Here is a 27,803-nt window from a genome sequence, read left to right as displayed (position 1 = left end):
ACTATATATTCTCAAGAAAAATTAAAGAAAGATAATAAAATAATGATAAAATTATGTTTATTTAGTTGGATGAGGCTAATAAAGTTTAAAAATTGTGTCTACAAAAATAAACTAGAGCTATATTTTGAAAACGAAGATGGAAAGAGGGTATTGGCGCCCGCAGGCAAATGATTTTAAAGGATCAAAAAAGAAATTTGGAAAAAATTTATAGTATTGGAATACATAATGAAGACTGCATTATCTAATATCAAGAAAAATTAATGAACAGAATATGAAGGATAATTAAATCATGATATAATTGTGTTTTTTGGTGGCATGTGGCTAATAAAGATTAAAAATTGTGTCCAAAAAAAAAACTAGAGCTATATTTTTAAAATAAAAATGGAAGGGGGGTTTGGCGCCCGCAGGCAAATGATTTTTAAGTATCAAAAAAGAAATTTGGAAAAAATATGAACTGAGAATACACAATGAAAACTGCACTATCTATTATCAAGAAAGATTAATGAAATTAAATATGAAGGATAATTAAATCATGATATAATTATGTTTTTTAGAGCAAGTGGCTAATAAATTTTAAAAATTGTGTCCACAAAAATAAACTAGAGCTATATTTTGAAAATAAAAATGGAAGGGGGGTATTTGCGCCCGCAGGCAAATGATTTTTAAGGATCAAAAAAGAAATTTGGAAAAAATTATTGTCTTGGAATAGACAATGGAGTCTGCACTATACATTCTCAAGAAAAATTAAAGAAAGATAATTAAATCATGATAAAATTATGTTTATTTAGTTGGATGAGGCTAATAAAGTTTAAAAATTGTGTCTACAAAAATAAACTAGAGATATATTTTGAAAATAAAAATGGAAAGGGGGTATTGGCGCCCGCAAGCAAATGATTTTTAAGGAACAAAAAATAAATTTGGAAAAATATTTGAACTTAGAATACACAATGAAGACTGCACTATATATTCTCAAGAAAAATTAAAGAAAGATGATAAAATTATGTTTATTTAGTTGGATGAGGCTAATAAAGTTTAAAAATTGTGTCTACAAAAATAAACTAGAGATATATTTTGAAAATAAAAATGGAAAGGGGGTATTGGCGCCCGCAGGCAAATGATTTTTAAGGAACAAAAAAGAAATTTGAAAAAATTATTGTCTTGGAATAGACAATGGAAACTGCACTATGTATTCCCATGAAAAATTAATGAAATAATATATGATAGGTAATTAAATCATGTTAAAATTATGTTTTTTTAGTGGGATGGGGCTAATAAAGTTTAAAAATTGTGTCTACAAAAATAAACTAGAGATAAATTTTGAAAATAAAAATGGAAAGGGGGTATTGGTGCCCGCAGGCAAATAATTTTTAAGGAACAAAAAAGAAATTTGAAAAAATGATTGTCTTGGAATAGTTAATGGAGACTGCACTATGTATTCCCATGAAAAATGAATGAAATAATATATGATGGGTAATTAAATCATGTTAAAATTATGTTTTTTTAGTGGGATGAGGCTAATAAAGTTTAGAATTTGTGTCCACAAAAATAAACTAGAGATATATTTTGAAAACAAAAATGGGAAGGGGGTATTGGCGCCCGCAGGCAAATGATTTTTAAGGATTAAAATTGACATTTGGAAAAAAATATGAACTTAGAATACACAATGAAGACTGCACTATATATTCTCAAGAAAAATTAATGAAAGATAATTAAATTATGTGTTTTTGGGGCAAGTGGTTAATAAAGTTTAAAAGTTCTGTTTACAAAAATATACAAGTGCTATATTTTGAAAATGAAAATGGAAAGGGGGTATTGGCGCCCGCAGGCAAATGATTTTTAAGGATCAAAAAAGAAATTTGGAAAAAAATTATTGTCTTAGAATACAAATTGAAGACTGCAATATGTCTTCTCAAGCAAAATTAATGAAATAATATATGAAGAATAATTAAATCATGATAAATTTATTTTTGTTTAGTGGCATGTGGCTGATAAAGTTTAAAAATTGTGTCACACAAAAATTAACTAGAGCCATATTTTTAAAATAAAAATGGAAAGGGGGTATTGGCGCCCGCAGGCAAATGATTTTTAAGAATCAAAAAAGAAATTTGGAAAAAATTATAGTATTGGAATACACAATGAAGACTGCATTATCTATTATCAAGAAAAATTAATAAACAAAATATGAAGGATAATTAAATCATGATATAATTATGTTTTTTAGTGGCATGTGGCTAATAAAGTATAAAAATTGTGTCCGAAAAAAAAACTAGAGCTATATTTTAAAAATAAAAATGGAAGGGGGGTATTGGCGCCCGCAGGCAAATGATTTTTAAGGATCAAAAAAGAAATTTGGAAAAAATATGAACATAGAATACACAATGAAGACTGCACTTTGTATTCTCAAGAAAAATAAAAGATGGATAAATAAATCATGATGAAATTATTTTTTTTAGTGGCTTATGGCTAATGTATAGTTTAAAAATTGTGAACACAAAAGTTAACTCGATTTCTTATAGTTTATTGAACAAATTATGATCAGAGGACGTATTATTTATTGTGATTGACATTAGTTCATATGAAATACTGGTATAACACTTATACTCGTATGGCTTTAAAACTGTGATCCAAATTATGACAATATTGAACAGGTATATATAATATTTTAAGTATTAAGTATTCATTATAAAAGCTAATTATTTTAATATAAATGTAGTATTAATATTTTCCTCTTTAATTTTTAAATATTTTTCATTGTTATGTTAACAATTTCGAATACCTTGTTAGTTAGTAAGAAAAGATCTATGCAAAGGTCACGACCAGTGATGATAGTCATCTATCATCACTTGAGCTCAACATACCGTTGTCTATAGGTACCTAACCTCAACAACCTCCTTATGACTTAATTAACCATCTGCATGTCCGCGGGGAAGGCATTGCCGTAGCCAGGGTTTGGATTTGGGGAGGGAAAAAGTGTATACAGTACTATACACTCAATACCCCTCGGGAAGGCTGACTACGACACTGGGTTTAATAAGTATCAATCTGAATGATCGTATAAAAACAAATGCTATTTGGGTAACGCGTGACAAACGGATGGTTAACTAGGACACTTTGAATAAAAAGATCCTTAGTTGATTTCCGATATAAGTGTTTACTTATCAAGTTGTTCTCTTGATTGTTAACCTCTTAGAAATAGCTCTTATTATAAGATGCTGAGCCTCTTGTAATATTTTTCTCCCTATTAGATTTTTAGGACTTTGGTGCAACTGCCTCTTAGATAATATATTATGGATAGGGCCAGACCCATTTTTTTGGTGTACATAACTTTAAGCACATATTTATATGACCACGAGTGTCTGGCCGCGATGAGTGCATAAGTGAGTATACGTGTGGGGAACTATTGTTAACACATCCATAGTACATTTTATGAAGTCCTAATCAAAAATTGTCATCTAAACTCGCAAGTATGGTTGGATGTAAATTATACAAGTAATAACTAATAATTATTAAAGATTTATGTGTTTGTATTGTCTCTGACTTACAAAAGTCCTGTTGAACAGAATGAAAGTGCGACATCCTCATTAAAGCAAAACAACTTTTGTAATATTATTACAGTAATGGTGTACCTAATATCTAAATTATTTCCCCTTCCGACATACTAAAATTATAGTTATCATGCTTTTCCGGGCCCAAAAACGTCAGGTGGAACCATAATGGTAATTTTATTTTTATTTTTATATGGTACCTCAAAAAAACGACCCTAAACACCAGAAATTAAATTATTACGATTTTGAATATTTTTTTAAATGAAACGATCTAAAAAAATGTTTACACAATCTTTTCAACAATAAAATATTATTATTTACTATTTCAACATAACATTTTGCTGTGTGATTGGTAATCTTTACATAACTGTGTCTGTACATTTTTTATGACAAAGATCAATTGTCCAGAAGAAAATTTAATCATCTAAAATATTTCAAATTACATACTTATTGATAATTATTATTATTAAAAAGTTATAGTATGAAGTATAAAATCTCATATAGACTTAAACAATGTACAATTGGTTTCTTATTATTTTTATTTTTACATAATATTATATGTTTTTTTTTTAAACAAATCCTTCGGCAATTATATATCCATATTGCGTGTGTTTGATTAAAAACACGTGAGTTTGTGGGGTAAGGATTCGACACTAAGAACCCAGGTGGTCACCCATCCAGGAGCTAGTGACGCCAGGCGATGTTTGACCACGGCAAACCACCGCGCCACACCATACCCCAAAATACAGTATTCGACTAGTGTGCAGAGCACATACCAGGCCAGAGGCAAAGATATCAACTGCATAACCTGATTTTACTGTTTGGTTTTAAACACATGTAAATAAGACGAGGATTCGACACTAAGAACCCAGGTGGTTGCCCATCCGGGAGCTAGCAACGACAGTCGATGTGTTGACCTTTAGGTCCAAAATTTATTTTTTTAACATATAGAAACCATATCTATTATATGAGATATTTAGTACTTGTAAGTCTATTTTTCATCAAGTCCAAGAATGTTTTTTTATTTTTATAGCTAATAATAACAACAACACGTATGTCACTTAAAATATTGAATATCTAGGTAATAAATACATTTGTGAACAACAAAAATTTTTATTTTTTTTTTCTAAAATCTTAAATTTAAATATTCCATTAGACTAGTCGAACAAGTATAGGTACGATTAACACTAGTATAGATTCCAATACTCAACTTAAATAATAATTTAATAATGATTGTATGTCTCAGAAAAATTAACCAACATCAGATCTTATTTCTTCTTTGCAGTATTAGAGATTTGGATTAATTTTAAAAAACTAGTAATAAAAGTTGTTTTCAATTTCATAATGAAATTCTTTTAACTCTTAATCACCTTCAAAAGTTGTTTTTCTTTAATCTGGACAAATTACTATTACAAATTTTTATTTTAAAACATTTTATGTTTTGTAGAGCAAAGACTTTTTATGCATTTTATATATTTTTTTCATTTTTGGAAGTTTTCTGGTATGCTTATTTCTAGGTAGGTAGTAGTATACAGTATATTTAAAAACTTATTTGATAAAATTCTAAATGTTTTTAATGCATATTTTGATAGTATATTGAAAATCAAGCACTTAGGTAAATATTTTTATGGATCAAAATATAATTATATTGAATATGAAAGAAAAATGAAATTTTTACTAGCTATTTAATTTTATTTTTTAATATATACAATATCTCATGTGTCTCAAAGAACAGGGTACACTTTATTGCTCATTAACCAGTAAATATTTTTCAATTCTGTTTGTTGGACATCAAACTAGACAAATCAATCATAAATTCCTATATCACTTAAAATTCTTTTAAGTCATGTAGTTCTTCATTCTTTTTAAATGGATATCCCTATTTTAAATATCATTTTTGGATATCATGAAATTCTCATACAAGGGAGGGCTCATCTGATATCATACCAACCTAGTATGTCGGGCTACAAAAAAAAAAATTCAATAATTTACAAAATAAATAATGCCATTATTACAAAACAAACCAAATTTACTGGAGACCAAACCAAAAAACCAAGAAGTATAAATAAAATTTAAATAATCACCATTTAAATCACCTACAAAAAATTATTTAATCAATTATACTTATATTAACCAAAAAACTATTTAATCAAAATTCAAAATTTGTAATCAACATTGTTATACTAAACAATTATAACTATAATTTTTATAAGATTTAAATAAAAATATTTAACGAATTTATTCACTTATGAAACAGGCAAGAAATTATTTCAACATATATAATATATATATTCATACAACTTCAACAACAAAATTATAATTAATGACAAATTAATAAAGAAACACAATCTCAGGTGTAACAAAAATCATAATAAATATATGCATTAATTAATAATAAAAGGTAGGATAAAGAAACCCGACATACAAAGTCCTTTTGATTATTATCAATTAAAATAGCAAACTATAGCATACCAATTAACATATTATTAATATGTAAAGATTTAATTCATCACAAAGTGGCGTCCAAAAAAAGTGACTCTTATTCAAATGATTTAAATAAACATATACATTTAACTAAAATAACCCTGATCAGATTATTTTTTAAAAGAATATTTTAAATGGAGAATTAAACACAGAGTTGTTAAGATTCAAATCAATTTAAAATTATAGTCCAAATGATAACTAATAATGAATAAAATAAAATCCAGAAATGTTTAACATGTTTTATGTAAAATAATTAAACACAGAGTTGTTAGGATACAAATAAATTTAAAATTAAAGTCCAAACGATGACTAATAATAAATAAAATAAAACCCAAAAATGTTTAAAATGTTTTATATAAAATAATTAGACACAGAGTTGTTAGGATACAAATAAATTTAAAATTATAGTCCAAACGATAACTAATAATGAATTAACTAAAATCCAGAAATGTTTAACATGTTTTATATAAAATAATTTATAACAGAATTGTTAGGATTCAAATAAATTTAAAATTATAGTCTAATGACTAATAAAAAAAAAAAAATATAATCAAAGAAGATTAATACATTGTTTATAAAACAATTAAACACAGAGACGTTTAGATTCAAATAATATAAAAATATATTATAACTATATTATAGTCCAAATGATGACTAATAATAAATAAAATATAATCCAATGATTAACACATTTTGTATAAAAGAATGAAACACAGAGATGTTTAGATTAAAATAAAATTAAAGTTATAGTCCAAACGATGACTAATAATAAATAAAATATAATCCAAAGAAGATTAATAAATTTTTATAAAATAATTAAACACAGAGAATATTTTTATATTCAAATAAAATTAAAATATATAGTCTAAATAATGACTTATAATAAATAAAGATCTAATAAATATATTAATATAACAACAAATAAAATTAAAATTATAGTCCAAACGGTGACTAATAATAAATAAAATATAATCCAAAGAAGATTAATAAATTTTTATAAAATAATTAAACACAGAGAATATTTTTATATTCAAATAAAATTAAAATATATAGTCTAAATAATGACTTATAATAAATAAAGATCTAATAAATATATTAATATAATAACAAATAAAATTAAAATTATAGTCCAAACGATGACTAATAATAAATAAAATATAATCCAAAGAAGATTAATAAATTTTTATAAAAGAATTAAACACAGAGAATATGTTTATATTCAAAGATAATTAAAATATATAGTCCAAACTATGACGAAAAAAAAAAATAAAATATAATCCAAAGAAGATGAAATAATTATTTATAAAATAATTAAACACAGAGATGTTTAGAAATAAATTATATTCAAATATATAGTCCAAACGACGACTAATAATAAATAAAATATAATCCAAAGAAGATTAATACATTTTTTATAAAATAATGAAACACACAGTTATATTATATTATATTATAGTATATTATATTATTTTCAAATAAAATCAAAATATATACTCCAAACTATGACGAATAAAATAAATAAAATATAATCCAAAGAAGATTAATTATATATTTTTTATAAAAAAATTAAACACAGAGATGTTGAGATTCAAATATAATAAAAAAATATTATAAGTATATTATAGTCCAAATGATGACTAAAATAAATAAAGATCAAATAAATATATTAATATAATAACAAATAAAATTAAAATTATAATCAATGCGTTGAATAATAATAAATAATATATAATCCAAAGAAGATTAACACATTATTTATAAAATAACTAAACACAGAGATGTTTAGAATTTAGATTCAAATGAAATTAAAATAAATAGTCCAAACGATGACTAATAATAAATAAAACATAATCCATAGCAGATTATCGGGAATATAATTCATAGCCCACTTTTAACAAATAATTCTGATTTAAATACAAAAGAAAAAAAAATAATGATAAAAAATAAATGTCCAGAGATAACAATAATGATTGAATAACTGAAACAAGCAACAAAGTTTACTTAACATAAGTGTTCATAATCATGGGCAAAATAAATTTTTCAATAATATCAAACAAATGTTTCTTTTTCAAAAATAATATCAAACTATAAGATATCACCTTTGATATGTCATATAAAAATGGTAAAGAAAACAGAGTATCAGACGAGCTATAAGTAATACAAAAACATAAATACAAACGATAAAAACATTGGAATCGACAAATCACTCAATTAGGTACGACATAAATCCATCAAATTCCAAAGATCAATTTTACCAATTATACCAATTATAGCATTTTTTTTTTCCTAATGCATGATTTTTAACCTTATTTTCCAATAGATATTATACTAATACCAGAAAAAGCATGCCTTACAACATATAAAAATTATTAAAGGAACTAAACGAAATAAGGAATGAAATTCCACAAATAGTAAAAAAGGGCACAAATTAAACAAAAAATTTTCAAAAAAAAAAATACTCACGGGAAACAAAAAGTAGAAGTCTACGCCAATCACAAAAACAACAAAACCAAGTTGTATGGATACCACTTAAATATATGAGTTAAAAGAATTTTAAGTCATATAGGAATTTACGATTGAATACAGGGTATAATTAAAGGGTAAAGAGTGATAAAGTGTACCTACCCTGTTTTTTGGGACACACGGTATACATAATATATATAAAAACATATGATAAATGCATAAAATATTTAATTAAGTAATTTTTATAGTGTAATAAAATAATGGAATTTTTTTTAAGGCATATTTAACTGCGTATATTTAATTAATTTTAAGTAAGTACATAAAAGTCCTAGCTCTACAGTTTTATAACTTTTACTTCCAATCATGCCTATTTTAATTTTTTTTTTTTCACTATCATAGTACAAAATCGTAAATAGTAAAGTAATATAAAACAAAAGTATACAAATATTTTATTTTGAAATTGAAGTCCTAATAATATGAATATTTTTAGAATGAGAATTTATAATATTTAAATGTTTTTACTTATCAAGCAACAACTTAATTACTTTTTTTTATTAAGCATCACAATACTTTTCATAATAAGACTATATTATATTTAATAAAAATTGTAAATTTGTATATAAAAACAAAATTTGTTATTTTAAAGATAATATTTATTTGATTGATGTGATATTATAACAAAATCTGTAATGACAAAGTCATACTTTTTACAAGACTTATAATAATGTAAACAATCAAGAGCTTTTTTGACTTGATAACACTTAAGAGGATGTCAGTGCATTTCTTTTTTTCTCTCTAACCCATGCACAACATAGCAAATATTACGTTCACTGTGATCATAATAATTTCTAAAATTAGAGTGAAATGGCCTCTTTTAAAATTTTAAGATACTTATTATTAATACCTAGAGCATCTTATAGGCTATACGCTACGCTACGGCTAGGAGTAGCATAATTATAGGCCGGAGACACGTCATAGGACAACCTTCGCCCTCGCTGAATGCGATGATGTGATGAATTAACTGCCGTTAGACACCCCTTTAACCTATCCTGCACTAACCGGACGGTAATCGACTGCCGTTAGACACGGGAGTGCTACAGGCTAGTGTTCCTCACAATCAGTCTTTGATACGAGAGACTACGATCAGGACAGTGAGACTACCACAAGGAGCTACTACCGCCACCAACGATCAGAACAGTGAGACTACCACAAGGAGCCACTGCCGCCACCAGCGATCCGGACAGTGAGAATACCCACCAGGATCCACTACCGTCCAAAGGAGCTCAACCACTCCCCCTACGTCAACAGACGGGATTTGTGCCAAGTACCACCACTTTGTTGCAACGTCGGGAACGGGTCACGCCGAAACTACCGAAGGCAACCGTGAGTTCTATGTAACCATTCCCACCCTTTTATATAAATCCAGTATAACTAATTTCAGTGTACACTCTCTGAGTATAAATATATATATATCTGTTCAACACCTTGTAAACTAATAAATGTAATATTTGTACTTAAAAATAAAGTTAATGAATTGAATTGTATTACCAACAACTCGAAATTCGTTACAAACACTATTGCCACAATCAAGCAAATATTCCAAAAGTCTAAAGAAAAATACAACAAAACATCAAATAAGAATAATACAATAGAGATTCTAATATCCAATCTCATACATATTAAGTACTTCATAAAAAGACGTTCGATATTCTACTACCTACATACCTACAAGTTATCAAGATAAGACATTTCTACAATAAATAATTATGCCAGGAAACGCTAGATGCTAACTTCATAATAAATATAGACAATAATAACAACATATACAAATATTAAAAGGCATCTTCATAAATCTTACTCAATTTATCTCGCGTATACAGCATAAAAATGAATTTAAAAAAAAAAAACACTAAAGATAATAAATTTAAAGAAGACGTAACATTTCAACATTCAATCACAACATCAAAATGCCTTGATAAAACCAAAATCAAAAACATTCAATGAAACATCACCATACTACTAAACACAGGACTTAACATATAGCTACTATACCAAACTATTGATTGGAGTATCAAAATATTAGCAAAACATTTTACTAATCTAACACTATGTCTCATGAATTAACAATATAACAATATATTCAAAAAAAAACTCATGGGAAACAGAAAGTAGAAGTCTACGCCAATCACAAAAACAACAAAACCAAGTTGTATGGATACCATTAAAATATTTGAGTTTTAAGTCATACAGGAATTTATGATTGATTACAGGGTATAATTAAAGGGTAATGAGTGATAAAGTGTACCTACCCTGTTTTATGGGACACACGGTATATATATATATATATAAATATATGATAAAATTCATAAAATATTTAATTAAGTAATTTTTATAGTGTAATAAAAGAATGTAATTTCTTTTAAGGCATATCTAACTGCATATATTTGATGAATTATTAATAAGTACATAAAAGTCCTAGCTCTCGAGTTATTAATTATATTTTTTACTTCCAATCATGCCTACTTTCAATTTTATTTTTTTAATCACAATCCTATGATTGTACCTATTACAATCTTATAAAGTAATATTAAACAAAAGTATTCAAATATTTTATTTTGAAATTGAAGTCCTAGGGAAGAAGAATATTTTGAGAATGAGAATTTATAATATTTAATTTTTTGTACTTATCAAGCCACAACTCTATAATACTTTTATTTATTGATTAATATAAATTTATTAATACTTTTCATAATGAGACTATTAACTATAATATGTTTAATGAAATTGCAAATTTGTTATTTTAAAGATAATATTCATTTGATTGATTTTAACAAAATATTTAATGACAAAGTCATACTTTTTACAAGACTTATAATAATGTAAACAATCAACAATCAAGAGCTTTTTTGACTTGATAACACTTAAGAGGATGTCAGTCATTTCTTTTTTTTCTCTCTGACCCACGCAGAACATAGCAAATATTACGTTCACTATAATCATAATAATTTCTAAAATTAGAGTGAAATGGCCTCTTTTAAAATTTTAAGATACTTATTATTAATACCTAGAGCATCTTATAGGCTATATTTGAAACAAGTTATGATTACTTTAAAATACTCATAACTCACTTAATAATAGTTAAAGTATAATAAGCCTATGATATGCCCTAGATACAAATCTAACCATTAATTTTTCTCTAATTTTAGAAATTATTAAGATTATTGTGAACAAAAAATTTGATATATTGCGCATGAGTCGGAGAAAAAAAATTCCACTGACATCCTCTTAATCGGCCTAACCAACCTTCTCTTTTTATTCTATCCCATAGTCGAAGGTTGTAAACCTTACCTAACCTGGTAGTATCACTCAAAGGGTCAAGTGACCTTTGCAAATTAAGATCCTTTCCTACATATTCAGAATTGTTAACATAACTATTCTACCTAACTATTCCCCTTCCCCCCACCTAACCTAATCCTCTCTCTCTGCCTCTTTCACCCTATCCAAATCACAACCCTCCCCTTCACCTATCTAACTGTCTCTCACAACCTCTCACAATTCTCTCTCTCTTTTTGTTCTGTTCCCCCACCTAACCTTATCGTCACCCTTTGACACTACCTCTCTCTCATCCTATCACTTTCACACCATCACCCTCACCTATCTCTCTCACACTAATTCGTCTTATATTCCCCCTCTACCCGTTTTTCTCACACTTTCACCCTCTCATTCCCTTATCTCCTTATCCTTCATCCTCTCTACCTCTCTCACTCCCTCTCACACTATCCTTCTCTCGCCCTCTCTTTACAAGTCACTATAGTACCTACCTTACCTAACCTAACCTCACACTATCTATCTCTCTTACTATCCCTCCTTTTCTTTCTCACCCTTTTTCTCTCGATTTTTCTTCTGCTTCTCATCCATCTCTCTACACTACTTCTCTCTCTCTCTCTCTCTCTCTCTCTCTCTGCCCCCACTCTCACTCTCCCAGTCCCTATAGTACCTACAGGTCATCGTACCTGATAATTGGAAAAATATTTAAATATCATTGAGGAAATTATTAAAAAAAAAAAATTTTAAATAATATTATACCTGACCAATATCCTAATTTTTTTCCCCATTTTATTGATAACTTGAATAGTGTTATACCAGTGGTTACAAAACGAATATTTAAAAATTGCAAGTAATCTTCCCCTGATCAATTAATTAATTAATAAAATCAAATTAAACCTACTGAAAATAGAAAATTACTTACCCAATATCTGAATCTACTATAAAACTTCATCTTCGAAACATTGTTAATACATTTCACACAGGCTTCACACCGAATATGATATTTAGTTGGCAAATCTTCACTGACATATACCATCTCTGAAATTTCAATAAAATATTCAACAATAATTTCTGACCTATTCATTTTAGGTGTTTTTTTTTTTTTTGTGTGTGTCTGTACAGCATAACTAGTCGAAATAATGCTTCAACTTCAAACGTTAGGGGTGGTTTGCGATGTAAAAGTGAATATCCTTGGTGCATTATAGAGATCAAAAGTAAGCATTTTCCAACAGTTTGCAAAAAAATCGAGAAAAACAAAAAATAGTGACGGAAAAACGGGAATTTCTACGCAAAACCAGTTGTAGACTAATTCAAAAACTAATCACTGTAAATACTTGGAATTTTCACCAAATGTTTGTGTTAGTGATATCTATATACAGTTTGATTTTCAATTGAGTTATTTATAGACAACTGCAATTTTTTTTTGAAGTGTTGATAAGATTTTTTTGGCCCTTTCAAAATACTTGAAATTTTAATAAATTTTTTGTCATAGGTTATTCTTATAGTGATTAAAAAATTATAAGAATACCTAGGCACAATTTTTTTTTATTAATATTCGAAGTTCAAAAATTGACAAAAATTCGTCAAAACCATGTATATATTTATTTTTTTGTGTCTGTCACCACGTTTTGAGGCAGTAAAAGTGCTTTGATTTTTGACTTCAGTACTTTATTCGATCAGAATGTGAAAGACTTTGGTGGTCAAAGGTAGTCTTAATATATTTTCTAAATAATCGGGGTAAACAAACTAAAAATTAAGGGAAAAACGGGAAATTTTAAGCACAATCAGTTTTCGACAAAATCGATTTTGATTTTTGATGTATCTTTAAAACAAATGACCATTGATACATGAAATTTTCACTGAATGTTTATATAAGTATGTTCTATCCACCATGAAATTTTCAAAAATGTTTGACCTAAGTTGAACTATTCATAAGTATATGCAATTTTCGATCATTATTAGTTTTGTTTAAATTAATATCGATAAAAATTTATTTTTTGGGTAGAAAATCTTAAAAGTTTATTGAAAAATGAAATAAATTAATAGTCACAATTTTTTTATGAGCATTCAAATTTTGAATTTTGACAAAATACGTAAAAATCACAAAAATTCGCAAATTGTTTTGAGCTAGAAATTCATAAAAATTTTCTTTTTAAATCTAAGATTTGAAAATTTAATACAAGATTCCTTACAAATTTGCCAATCTTTATCACAAAAGAAATGTCTTCCAGAAATTCAAGTTAAATTTTTATTAGCATTTGAATTTCAAATATTCACGAAAATTCGTTAAAACCGTGAATATTTGCAAATTATTTTGTAGTTCAAAATTCATAATATTGTTTGTATTTATATCTAAGGTTATAAAATTTAACACTAAGTTTTCCAAAGGTTTATTTCCAATAGCTATAGAGAAAATTTGAAAAGTCATTATATGAAAAATGTTTTGAGCGTTTGAGTTTTAAATTTTTATGAAATCGCGTAATGATAACGATTTATCCTCAAACCAGGTATATACTACAAGGTATTATGAATTATGATAACTACATGCAATGTTTTTGAAAAATTGATTAACCATGCCTTATGGAAAACTCGTCTTCATTGAAAAATAAAATATTTGTATCAAAATAGAATATATGATAATATTTAAATATAATATATCCTAGACTGAAAAATCATCTCCGTTCAGAATCGTTTTTCGTATACAATGATACCTATCATTGAATTCAAATTTAACCTTCCCTTGTCAGAGGTCCACCCCACCCCCTAACCTGTACAGCAGAGCGACATCCACTTACCCACTTTTTTTTTATCATTACAGATAAATACATTACAGATAATCTTTTAGTCTTTAGGTCATAGGGCTTTATAGGTGTACCTACAATGTAATAACTTAATAAGTACCTATGATATTAGATATAAGATGAAGAATAAAGATTATAAATAACTATAAATATCTAAAATATGCATAATTTATCGCAATAAAATATATTTGATTCTAAATTCCTGACTTCTAACGTTGGATTTGGAACAAATTACCATTTACGAATTAAAATCGATCCCTATGAGTTTTGGAGACTGGAGTTATCAGTTAAAACGGATATTACAATTAACTAACTAAACAAAAATTGAAAAATTTCGATTACATTCACATACCTAGGTTATAATTATGAAATTATAATTATTATACGTCTGGCAACCTGAAAAACGACGCAGTGCGTTTATATTATTCAATCTCGCGTATTTTTTAATTTCGCGCTTAGAAATAAAATATTCGTCAACTCTTTTTCGGGGTTTTGGTGAAATCCGAGACGTGTATGGGTTCACTCCGATACCGACGTAAGAACGCATCAGATACTTAATTGAAGTCTGAAAATATTATTAATTATGAAATTAAAATTATACGGAATACAGTATATTTTTAGTTCATGATTGATCTAGTGCTCATTGAAATTATAATTTTAGAATCTTTAATCGACTGCCACTTCTGATTCTGAAAAGACAATTGCCACAGATTGTATTATGTTAACGCGTTACTAACCACAGCAAGTTAACTACTAGAATTCGGAAACCTACCGGTTCTTTTTTATTTTAATAACGTAAAGATTAATTATAATTACTTGTATTAATGTTTATTTATTTTACTTCGATAATATCAAAATATTATTCCAATTTATTATTTAGGAATTTATGATATATTGTGTTTTTTTTATAAAATAAATAATAAATGCAATTTTAATAAATTATTGAATTAGGTACCTACGTAAAATATAAGATAACCTATTCATGAAGAAAACCTCATAATTAATTTTTAAAGCAAAACAAAATTGTTCAATCTTATATAAAAAAAAATGTTTTATCCTGATTAAATAACTTGCCATTGTATTAGTACCTACATATTATACATATTATATCATTATTGTAAATAAGTTTAACTAATGGCCTTTGTTGTCGACGTGAATATGCTCAATAAAAAAAGAAATATATAAAATAATTATAAAATTGTTTACCTTTAGTTTTTAAGCAATATGAATAATAAATATAATGTATAAATAGGTAATAATATATTAATCTATGTCAGTTGTTGGCTTATTGTATATATTTTGTAAAATATTATATACTCTAATAAATACCAAATGTAATTCATTATATTAATCATTTTCTGATAATTTCTAATGTACAAAAACTTATCGACCTTAAATTTTAATTTAATTGTGTTATTGTTCTATGAAAATATTAACAGCTATTAAAAATGCAGAATTTAATATTAAAAATAAAGTAATATTGTATCGTTAAATACTACACTTTCAGTGATAAGTACATGGATATGAGAACAGTAAGTAGGTACTTAGCATCTACACAGTTGCAATTTTTTACAAGCTATATTAATATAATATTTTTTAAGACGATTTACCATTGAAAATCACACATAACACATTCAAACAAATCAAATGAAAGTTCACAAAATTTCATTGAGCTAGTAGGTGCCAATGGAAACTTAGTGTGATAAAATAACTGACTCTAATAGTAAATAATAATTTTATCTTGATCTCGTGTTTATATGAACTTTATGTTATAACACAGTTTGTATTCTGTTTACAGATTTAGATAGTGAAGATTTTGATGATAGTATTAAAGACAAGGACTGCAAGGAAAATAAAAGCTCAGGAACATCATAAGAAAGGTCTAAACTCAGAATTTGATGACATTTTAACTAGAAAAATGTGCCATAGTAAAGATTTTTGTAACAACATTAATAAAAATACTATCGGTCAAATGGTTTTATAGAGAGATATTAAATTAATTAAAGTTAAAAAAGAATTCCCTGATAATTTGTTTTTACAACAATTTAAGCAACTTATGGGCAAGCAAATATTATCAAGAAATTATAGTTTTAAATAAAAATTAAATTATCAAACATACATTACATAATTTGCATTTATTGAAAAGCCTGGAATCTTACAAATAAAAAAGATTTAATTTTATCGGGCCAAGCAAAACTTATTCCAGATACTTATTATTATTTTTATAAAAACTTAAAAATATCTCAAATTGATAATACTTATAACAAATACAAATAATAAACTACGAAGATGGTGATTAATTTATATAATAAAATTAGACTTATTATTTTTTTATTTTCAAAGCCGTTGGTAGCATAATATTATCAAACATAAGGCCATGATAATTATAATGAGTAACTTTTTTTTAAATTGTATTTCAAACAAGTATTACCTATATTATTAAAATAATAATAAATTATTCAAATTCGTACATAGTTTTATAGTGTTGTACTCTTGTTGTTCAAAAGCATTTGATAATTTTATAGTCATTATCAGTTTAGAATATATTTTTTTTTAATTTGTCATATTATTTGTTACTTTGATACATAAAAAGAAGCTTATTGATTTAAAGACAAGTAGTATTTTATTTTTATTTTGTGTTTGTAATAAATTATTTTTAAAGATATTGATTACATACCTACAACTATTAAATGATTAATTTTCATCCTTATATATATTACCTGTACAATTATAAATTATAACACAACAATTTTAATCAAATTTCAAAAAAACTAACAGTTAATAATATTTTATTATTCATTAATAATTTAAAATATGACAGTCTTGCATTCACTTAAAAAATTGTAAAAGGCCATAATAAGTCTGACTTCTTCGGTTCAAGGGAATATTTTATTATACTTGAAAAGTCACAATATAAAGTATGATTACTAGTGCCAATTGTAGTTTATAGTTTCAAATGCATAGGTGAAGAACTCTTTGCAAACATCACCATTGTAAAAGTGTACGAACGTGTACCTCAATTATTTTATAATATTGAGCCGCAAAAGAATTGGTATTAAAACAAACTTACGTTAAATATCAATTATTTTTGGCTTTGTTAGAGTCCGCGACGTGTATGCACTCCGACGCTGAAATTGAAAACGCATCAGATACCGCTGAATTGAAGTCTAAAAATAATGTGATTTATGAAAAAAAAAGATTAAACGGAAAGCAGGATGTTTTTCGTTCATGTCTAATTCGCTATCTAATTGAAATGTTAGAATCTTTAATAGACTGCGTCCTCCGCAACGACTTTGACAATCGCCATGGATTATATTGTACTAAATCAATAAGAGAAATCCATAGATACCTAGGTATATATTATAATACTACTTTTGCATCCTCGGTGCCCTTGTATACAAGTCGCACGCAAAACACATTTTTTCGATTGCCAGCGGTCCGACGTAATCATCGTCACACGAATAGTAACGTATAATATATTCGCGTTACACCCAATAATATGGCGTGCGCAATGTTATTAATGATGTCAGCAATGTTTCTTGAATTCGTCTTCATCGTCACGCGACGAGTTACTCGAATTTGTTATACGTTACTTTTCCTGTGACATAGAAGACGTCGGACCGCCGATATAATAAATCTCAGCACGCACGTCGTACTATTACGAGTAACTCTAAATATTGTTATACGTTAATTTTCGAGTGAACCATGACTACGTCGGACCGACGGCACAATTAAACTCAGCGCGCACATCAACTTATTATGAGTAACTCGACATTTTTATACGTTACTTTTCTCATAAAAATGAAGGCGTTGGACCGCCGACATAATTAATCTCAGCGCGCACATCAACTTATTACGGGTAACTCGGAATTGATATAGGTTACTTTTTTCGTGACGCCAAAGACGTCGGACCGCCGACATAATAAAACTCATTTTATGTTACATTTCTCGTAACGACGACGACGTAAGACCGCCGACAATATAAATCTCATCGCCACCCGCCGCACGTATTTACACGTGTGCGTCCGTACTCATAAGTCGTGGAGCGTGCGTATGTCTAGTGTGTCAAGCACGTACGTTGCAGCAGTCGCGAGGTCAACGGAATCAGTCTCGCCGAGCCGTCTGCGACATATTATAGTATATTCGCGTGAACATATCCGATATCCGTCATGACTTAACCTAACCTAACCGAGTGCAGATCTAACGAGGAAGAACGTAAAAAGCATAACATACCTTCCAAACTGTACGAAATTATCGGTCCCGACTGCCTACCAGAAACCATCATATCTTTCCTCAAGGCATTAAATTTAGAAAAAAGCATATAATAATTAATAGTAATAAGTCACCAATATTGTATAAACTGTTTTTTTTTCTTCCTATTCTATGTAAATATTTATAAGTATATAATTGTATAAAACTCAAAGCAAATGGCCTATGCTGCCGAAGCTGTAACGTTCAATAAAAAATAAAAAAAAAATATATATTTATAGTAATAAGATCATGATTTAATGATTACTTATAGGGCGAATAGTTAATAAAGTTTAAATTTGTGTACAAAAAAATAAATTAGTTTAAATGGAAAAAAAACGGGAATGGGGTGGGGCGCCCGCAGGCCAGTGTTTTTCAAGTAGCAAAAAAAAAAAAATTGGAAAATTTATGATATAAGAATCCACACTGGAGTCTGCAATATGTAATCTCAAGGTAAATATATCTATAAAAATATTAATAGTGATAAGATCATGATTTAATGATTACTTATAGGGCAAATAGTAACTATAGTTTAAATTTGTGTACGAAAAAATAAATTAGAATTGAAATATGAAAAAAGAAATTGAAAAGGGGGCGTGGTGCTCGCAGGCAAGTGTCTTTCATGTAGCAAAAAGGAAAATTTGAATAAGTTATAATATAAGAATACACACTAGAGAGTAGAGACTGCAGTATGTAATCTCAAGGTAAATATATCAATAAAAATATTTATTGTAATAATATCTTGATTTAATGATTACTTTTAGGGCAAATAGTTAATAAAGTTTAAATTTGTATACACAAAAATAAACTAGAGCTGAATTATTAAAATATGTAAAAATACATTTTGTAACCAAACCAATGACTTCCATCCACAATCTCTAAACTCCCAAAAGCAAAAAATTGATGTAAAATTATTTGTTCATTGAGAACAAAGAATTTGACAGTACTTGGTTAGACTCTGTTATATATTAAATTTAATCGTAATTCATTGACAATCTTATAATTGAGATAAATTTTATTATTAAATCAACTCCTTTTTATTTAATTAAAAGTTTATTTTGGGAGGCAACGTGAATCAATGCTATAAAATCTCTTTGAAATTGCAAACAATTCTTAAAAATGAGGAAATGAGGCCCTTTATTATGGACTGCAATCATTTTTTTGTTAAATTTCAAATTTTATTGTATACATTAATATTATAGAATTAATTATGATCAGGGGACGCATAATTTACTGTAATTGGCAATATAGTTAGTCTTTATGAAATACAGGAAGGTATAACACTAATATGTCTTAAAACCATATTAAAAATTACAGCAATTTTAATCTGGTATTAATTGTATTAAGTGAGAAGTTATTATTAAATATTTGGTACAACTAAAGCTAAAAAAAATAATAATAAATTATGTGTTATATTTATTAAAAATATTAAGTATTGTATTAATTTTTCCTCATTAATTGTTAAATATTTTCTTTGATTGTTATGTTTACAATTTCGAATACCCTGAAAGTTAGAAAGAAAAAATCTATGCAAAAGTCTTGACCAGTGATGATAGGCATCTATCATCAACTGAGATCAACATACCATTCTCTATAGGTACATAACCTTATCAACCTCCATATGAATTAATCTGCATGTCCGCGGGGAAGGCAGTGCCAGGGCCAGGATAAGGATTTGGTGAGGCGAAGTGTATACAGTACTATACACCCAATACCCCTCGGGAAGGCTGACTAAGACACTGGGTTTAATAAGTATCAATCTAAATGAGCGTATAAAAACTAATTGTATTTTTGTAACGAGTGACAAACGGATGGTTAACTAGGACACCTTGAATAAAAAGATATAAGTGTTAACTTATCAAGTTGTTCTATTGATTGTTAACCTCTTAGAAATACCTTGAATTATTAAAATATGGGCCTCTAGAAATATTTTTCAGTCTACTAGATTTTAGTAGTTCGGTACCATGAGTGCATAAACCGCGTATACATGAGAGGAACTGTAATGAATATAGGTGCAATGTGCATCCATAGTACATACCATCAAGTTCTAATTAATAAATACGACTTAAACTCAGTAGTATGATTGGACGTAAATTGTAGAAATAATAACTAATAAGTATTAAAGATTGATCTGTATCTGTATGCATTGTTTCCAAATTACAAACATAATTTTTTTATGTTTTGCACTTTTATGAGACACTCTCTCATTAAAGCAAAACAACTTTTAAATATACAAGTACATAAATGGGTTATCACCTAAATTCTGTGCTCGTACAACACAAAAATTAAAGTTATTATTCTTTTTTGATCACAGAAACGTTATGTGGCATGATGATAATTATATTTTATTTTTATATGACATCTAAAAAACGACCCTCAGCACCAGAAGTTGAATTGTTACTATTATCAATATTTTTAAATGAAATAATCCAAAAAATGTTTACACAATATTTTCTACAATAAAATATTATTATTTATTATTTCGACATAACACTTTGCTGTGTGATAGGTAATTTTTCAAGTCGAAATATATGTATTTTGTTTGTGATAAACTTAAAGTGTCCAGATGAAAATTTAACCATCTAATAGGTATATCTCAAATTACATACTTATTGTTAATTGTTATTAGGCATAGAAAAGTTGAACTATGAACTATAATATCTTAAATAGACTTCCACAATGTACAATTGGGTTCATATTATTTTTAATATTACATAATACACGCTTTTGTTTAACAAAACTATTGGCAACTATGGCCATATCACGTGTGTTTGTTTAGAAACACGTGAGCAAGTGGGGCAAGGATTCGTCACTAAGAACCTAGGTGGTCACCCATCCAGGAGCTATTGACGCCAGGCGATGTTAAACCACGGCAAACAACCGCGACACACCAGGCCCCAAAATATACTTTTGTGTATATTTGCTATTTCATTCAAAATAGAATTGTTATTTTTAGTATTCTTACATTCGACTATTGTGTGCATATTATATTATACCAGACCAGAGGCAATTTTTTTTTTTTCAATGCGTCAACTGCATAACTAGGTTTTACTGTTTGGTTTGAAAAAAATGATGTAAACAGGACGAGGATTCGTCACTAAGAACCCAGGTGGTCGCCCATCCGAGAACTAGTGACGCCGGTTGATGCGTTAACCTAAGAAAAAGTAACTTCGGCTAACCACCGTACCACACCATCCAAATTTACTTTTTAACCATAGCAAATTGTATTATATGAGATAATTAGTACTTGTATATGTCTAATTTTCATAAAGTTCAAGTACGTTTTTTGTTTTTTTATTTATATAATAATAATTTTTAATAATAATAATAAATGATAATTTAAAAATGTTAAATAATAATAATCGCGCAGCCGATACGGCGGTAGCGGCGGCTATCTACATATTATATAATAATTCACAATGCAATTAACAAGAATAAAACATTACAAAAATAACTACTAGGTATGTGCTCTGTGTGTGTGTGTCCAGCTATTATTCAAATACATATTGTTGCGCCGCAACAAACACCATAATAACAAAATCACTAAATGTGAAATCCAGTGAAAATCCAATAATGTAAAAATTAAAAATTAAAATGCTTATGAAAATGTAATTTAAAATTCCAGTGGACATTTTCTTTGTGATAAATATTCGCAAAGATGTAAGAAATAATGTATTAAAATTTCAAATCTAAAATTAAAAAAGAAAATTTTTAATGAATTTAATAAATTGCGAATTTTTGTGATTTTTACGAATTTTGTCAAAATTCAAACTTTGAATGCTTATGAAAAAAAAAATGAATTTCATTGATTTTTCAACTGCTATTGTAACATTATATTATGAGATTTATATTAATTTTTCACATTTCTACACAATAAAAAAATTTTTATCGATATTAATTTTAAAAAAACAATAATGATCGAAAAACGAAAATACCTATGAATAGTTCAACTTAAGTAGAAATTTTTTGAAAATACCACGATAATAACTACAGCTTTAATTAGAAAATAAAAATGGAAAGCGGGTATTGGCGCCCGCAGGCAAATGATTTTTAAGAATCGAAAAAGAAATTTGGAAAAAATTATTATCTTGGAATAGACAATGAAGACTGCACTATGTATTCTCAAGAAAAATAAATGAAATAATATATGAAGGATAATTAAATCATGATAAAATTATGTTTATTTAGTGGCATGTGGCTAACAAAGTTTAAAAGTTGTGTCCTCAAAAATAAACTAGAGCTATATTTTGAAAATAAAAATGGAAAGGATATCCCCTTATTCCCAAGAAAAATAAAAGAAGGGTAATTAAATAATGATAAAATTATGTTTTTTAGTGGCAAGTGGGTAATTAAGTTTAAAAATTGTGTTTACAAAAAAATATACAAGAGTTATATTTTGAAAATAAAAATGGAAAGGGGATATTGGCGCCCGCAGGCAAATGATTTTTAATAATCAAAAAAGAAATTTAGAAAAAATTTGAACATAGAATACACAATGAAGACTGCACTATATATTCTCAAGAAAAATAAAAGAAGGATAATTAAATCTCGATGAAATTATGTTTTTTTACTGGCATGTGGCTTATAAAGTTTAAACATTGTGTCAACAAATATAAACTAGAAACATATTTTGAAAATAAAAATGGAAAGGATATCACCTTATTCTCAAGAAAAATAAAAGAAGGGTAATTAAATAATGATAAAATTATGTTTTTTAATGGCAAGTGGCAAATAAAGTTTAAAAACTGTGGTCCTCTTAAATAAACTAGAGATATATTTTGAAAATAAAAATGGAAAGGGGGTATTGGCGCCGGCAGGCAAATGATTTTTAAGGAACAAAAAAGAAATTTGGAAAAAATTATTATCTTGGAATACACAATGAAGACTGCACATGTATTTACAAGAAAAATTAATGAAATAAAAATTTAAGGATAATTTATTCAATCATGATAAAAATATATTTTTTAGTGGCTAGTGGCTAATTATGTTTAAAAGTTGTTTTTACAAAAATATACAAAAGCTATATTTTGAAAATAAAAATGGAAAGGGGATATTGGCGCCCGCAGGCAAATGATTTTTAATAATCAAAAAAGAAATTTAGAAAAAATTTGAACATAGAATACACAATGAAGACTGCACTATATATTCTCAAGAAAAATAAAAGAAGGATAATTAAATCTCGATGAAATTATGTTTTTTTACTGGCATGTGGCTTATAAAGTTTAAACATTGTGTCAACAAATATAAACTAGAAACATATTTTGAAAATAAAAATGGAAAGGATATCACCTTATTCTCAAGAAAAATAAAAGAAGGGTAATTAAATAATGATAAAATTATGTTTTTTAGTGGCATGTGGCTAAAAAAGTTTAAAAATTGTGTACTCAAAAATAAACTAGAGATGTTTTTTGAAAATAAAAATGGAAAGGAGGTATTGGCGCCCGCAGGCAAATGATTTTTGAGAATCAAAAAAGAAATTTGGAAAAATTTTGATCATAGAATACACAATGAAGACTGCACTATATATTCTCAAAAAAATAAAAGAAGGATAATTAAATCACGATGAAATTATGTTTTTTTACTGGCATGTGGCTTATAAAGTTTAAACGTTGTGTCCACAAATATAAACTAGAAACATAATTTGAAAATAAAAATGGAAAGGGAGTTTTTGCACCCGCGGGAAAATGATTTTTAAGAATTAAAAAGGAAATTTGGAAAAAATTTAAACTTAGAATACACAATGAAGACTGCACTATGAATTCTCAAGAAAAATAAAAGAAAGATAATTAAATCATGATTAAATTATGTTTTTTTGGGGCAGGTGGCTAATAAAGTTTAAAAATTGTGTTCCTCAAAAATAAACTAGAGATATATTTTGAAAATAAAAATGGAAAGGGGTATTGGCGCCCGCAGGCAAATGATTTTTAAGAATCAAAAAGGAAATTTGGAAAAAATTTAAACTTAGAATACACAATGATGAGTGCACTATGTATTCTCAAGAAAAACTAATGAAATAATATATAAAGGATAATTAAATCATGATAAAATTATGTTTTTTTAGTGGCATGTGGCTATAAAAGTTTAAAAATTGTGTCCTCAAAAATAAACTAGAGATATTTATTGAAAATAAAAATGGAAAGGGGGTATTGGCGCCCGCAGGCAAATGATTTTTAAGGAACAAAAAAGAAATTCGGAAAAAATTATTATCTTGGAATACACAATGAAGACTTCACTATGTATTCAGAAGAAAAATTAATGAAATAAAAAATTAAGGATAATTTATTCAATCATGATAAAATTATATTTTTTAGTGGCTAGTGGCTAACTATGTTTAAAAGTTGTTTTTACAAAAATATACAAAAGCTATATTTTGAAAATAAAATTGAAAAGGGGGTATTGGCGCCCGCAGGCAAATGATTTTTAAGAATCAAAAAAAAAATTTGGAAAAAATTTGAACTTAGAATACACAATGTATTCTCAAGCAAAACTAATGAAATAATATATGAAGGATAATTAAATCATGATAAAATTATGTTTATTTAGTGGCATGTAGTTAAAAAAGTTTAAAAATTGTGTCCTCAAAAATAAACTAGAGATATTTATTGAAAATAAAAATGGAAAGGGGGTATTGGCGCCCGCAGGCAAATGAGATTTAAGGATCAAAAAAGAAATTTGGAAAAAATTATTATCTTGGAATACACAATGAAGACTGCATTATGTATTCTCAAGAAAAATGAATGAAATAATATATGAAGGATAATTAAATCATGATAAAATTATGTTTATTTAGTGGCATGTGGCTAAAAAAGTTTAAAAATTGTTGTCCTCAAAAATAACCTAGAGATATATTTTGAAAATAAAAATGGAAGGGGGTATTGGCGCCCGCAGGCAAATGATTTTTATGGATCAAAAAAGAAATTTAGAAAAAATTTGAACATAGAATACACAATGAAGACTGCACAATGTATTCTGATGCAAAACTAATGAAATAATATATGAAGGATAATTAAATCATGATAAAATTATGTTTATTCAGTGGCATGTGGCTAAAAAAGTTTAAAAATTGTGTCCTCAAAAATAAACTAGTGATGTTTTTTGAAAATAAAAATGGAAAGGGGGTATTGGCGCCAGCGGGCAAATGATTTTTAAGAATCAAAAAAGAAATTTGGAAAAAATTTGATCATAGAATACACAATGAAGATTGCACTATGTATTCTCAAGAAAAATCAATGAAATAATATAAGCAGGATAATTAAATCATGATGAAATTATGTTTTTTTAGTGGGATGAGGCTAAAAAAGTTTAAAAATTGTGTCCACAAAAATAAACTAGAGATATATTTTGAAAATAAAAATGGAAAGGGGGTATTGGCACCCGCAGGCAAATGATTGTTAAGGAACAAAAAAGTAATTTGGAAAAAATTATTGTCTTGGAATACACAATGAAGACTGCATTATGTATTCTCAAGAAAAATGAATGAAATAATATATGAAGGGTAATTAAATCATGATAAAATTATGTTTTTTTGGGGCAAGTGGCTAATAAAGTTTAAAAATTGTGGTCCTCAAAAATAAACTAGAGTTATATTTTGAAAAAAAAAATGGAAGGGGGTTTTTGCACCCGCGGGAAAATGATTTTTAAGAATTAAAAAGGAAATTTGGAAAAAATTTAAACTTAGAATACACAATGAAGACTGCACTATGTATTCTCAAGAAAAATAAAAGAAAGATAATTAAATCATGATTAAATTATGTTTTTTTGGGGCAGGTGGCTAATTATGTTTAAAAGTTGTTTTTACAAAAATATACAAAAGCTATATTTTGAAAATAAAAATGGAAAGGGGGTATTGGCGCCCGCAGGCAAATGATTTTTAAGGAACAAAAAAGAAATATGGAAAAAATTATTGTTTTGGAATAGACAATGGAGACAGCACTATGTATTCTCAAGAAAAATTAATGAATGATAATTAAATCATGATTAAATTATGTTTATTTGGTGGCATGTGGCTGATAAAGTTTAAAAATTGTGTCACACAAATATAAACTAGAGCCATATTTTTAAAATAAAAATGGAAATGGGGTATTGGTGCCCGCAGGCAAATGATTTTTAAGAATCAAAAAAGAAATTCGGAAGAAAATATTTTCATGGAATACACAATGAAAACTGCACTATGTAGTCTCAAGAAAAATTAATGAAATAATATATGAAGAGTAATTAAATCATGATAAAATTATGTTTTTTTATTGGGATGTGGCTAAAAATGGTTAAAAATTGTGTCCACAAATTAAACTATAGCTATATTTTGAAAATAAAAATGGAAAGGGGGTATTGGCGCCCGCAGGCAAATGATTTTTAAGGAACAAAAAAGAAATTAGAAAAAATATTTGAACTTAGAATACACAATGAAGACTACAATATGAATTCTCAAGAAAAATAAAAAAAAAGATAATTAAAACATGATAAAATTATGTTTTTTAGTGGCAAGTGGCTAATAAAGTTTTAAAATTGTGTCCACAAAAATAAAATAGAGATATATTTTGAAAATAAAAATTGAAAGGGGGTATTGGCGCCCGCAGGCAAATGATTTTTAAGAATCAATAAAGAAATTTGGAAAAAAATAATTTCTTGGAATACACAATGAAAACTGCACTATGTAGTCTCAAGAAAAATTAATGAAATAATATATGAAGGGTAATTAAATCATGATGAAACTATGTTTTTTAGTGGTAAGTGGCTAATAAAGTTTATAAATTGGGTCCACATTAATAAACTAGAGATATATTTTAAAAATAAAAATGAAAAGGGGGTATTGGTGCCCGCAGGCAAATGATTTTTAAGGAACAAAAAAGAAATTAGAAACAATATTTGAATTTAGAATACACAATGAAGACTGCACTATGTTTTCTCAAAAAGATAAAAGAAGGTTAATTAAATC

At 27.1% G+C, this 27,803-nt stretch overlaps 1 long non-coding RNA gene and 1 pseudogene across 3 annotated transcripts in view; one reads left to right on the top strand and one right to left on the bottom strand.

Moving 5' to 3' along the window:
* The window catches only part of LOC149055239 (uncharacterized), an 84,729-nt gene extending 65,565 nt beyond the window's left edge, over positions 1 to 19,164 (bottom strand). The window contains exons 1-3 of one of the 3 annotated variants that reach the window (XR_016192146.1): positions 18,854 to 19,164; positions 17,691 to 17,787; positions 12,742 to 12,857 (exon numbers count right to left, since the gene is read on the bottom strand). This is a non-coding gene — a long non-coding RNA (uncharacterized LOC149055239). Of the gene's footprint in view, positions 1 to 12,741; positions 12,858 to 17,690; positions 17,788 to 17,969; positions 18,749 to 18,853 lie in introns of those variants that run through there. The other 2 variants (XR_016192145.1, XR_016192147.1) reach the window with 2 other exon arrangements.
* LOC149055238 (uncharacterized) overlaps positions 1 to 27,803 on the top strand; it is a 429,976-nt pseudogene that overhangs the window by 366,691 nt on the left and 35,482 nt on the right.

The sequence above is a fragment of the Diuraphis noxia genome, unplaced genomic scaffold (genome assembly GCF_037042655.1).
Source record: "Diuraphis noxia isolate RWA-SAM2 unplaced genomic scaffold, SU_Dnox_SAM2 contig0005, whole genome shotgun sequence".
NCBI lineage: Eukaryota > Metazoa > Arthropoda > Insecta > Hemiptera > Aphididae > Diuraphis > Diuraphis noxia.
The sequence above is the reverse complement of the archived record's forward strand: the minus strand, read 5'-3'. Positions and strand labels throughout refer to the sequence as shown.